The sequence below is a fragment of the Zootermopsis nevadensis genome, unplaced genomic scaffold (assembly GCF_977971745.1).
Source record: "Zootermopsis nevadensis isolate Lab colony 2312 unplaced genomic scaffold, Znev_1.0 Znev_ptg000021l, whole genome shotgun sequence".
In the NCBI taxonomy this organism is placed as follows: Eukaryota; Metazoa; Arthropoda; class Insecta; order Blattodea; family Termopsidae; genus Zootermopsis; species Zootermopsis nevadensis.
In genome coordinates, this window is record NW_028259153.1 from 3379707 (window position 1) to 3380389 (window position 683).

Below are 683 nucleotides of genomic sequence, written 5' to 3' on the forward strand. Positions count from 1 at the left end.
GGGAACCACGCAAATTGAAAAGAAACGAATGAATTTCGAGACTAGAGTATTTACGATTTAATCTTTCACTAAGTATTGTGATTGATTCCGGATATAATTGTAGTGGAATTTTTTTTAATGAATCCGGAGATAGGGATTAGGTCTATCTAGTGGGCCCAACTGTGTAGGAACCTGAAGACGGAGATAGAGTCCCATCTCCGAAACGTCGTTTTACGTTTTATAGTTACTAGACGATGGATAATATCCAAGGAAATTTTTATTCAATTGAATCTTCAGAAGGCTATGGATTTCATAAACACTACTTATACGCTGTCGATAAAATTGAACAAGAATAAGAAAATAATTTATTTACTTCATAGCCATCATATATTTTTTAACTAAAGTAAAAATTAAAATGTTAACTTTGAGTTGTCATATACCAGCTGAGGCTGTTAAAGTTCGCTTATGATCTCTGTTATTAAGTAGGATATTTCGGGACACGCACATAAGTTTAAAATATGTAGGCTACATATGCTGACGAATGTCTGAAAGAACATAATAAGGAATAATTTAGAACCAGAGGATATTTATAAGGAAAGATCAGTGCGTAATTAAATTACAACGACAGAGTTTGGTAACAAATTATGCAACTCGTAAGTTAGCTATTCTGACGTTACGTTTTGATGCTGTCATTTGTTTTCTGA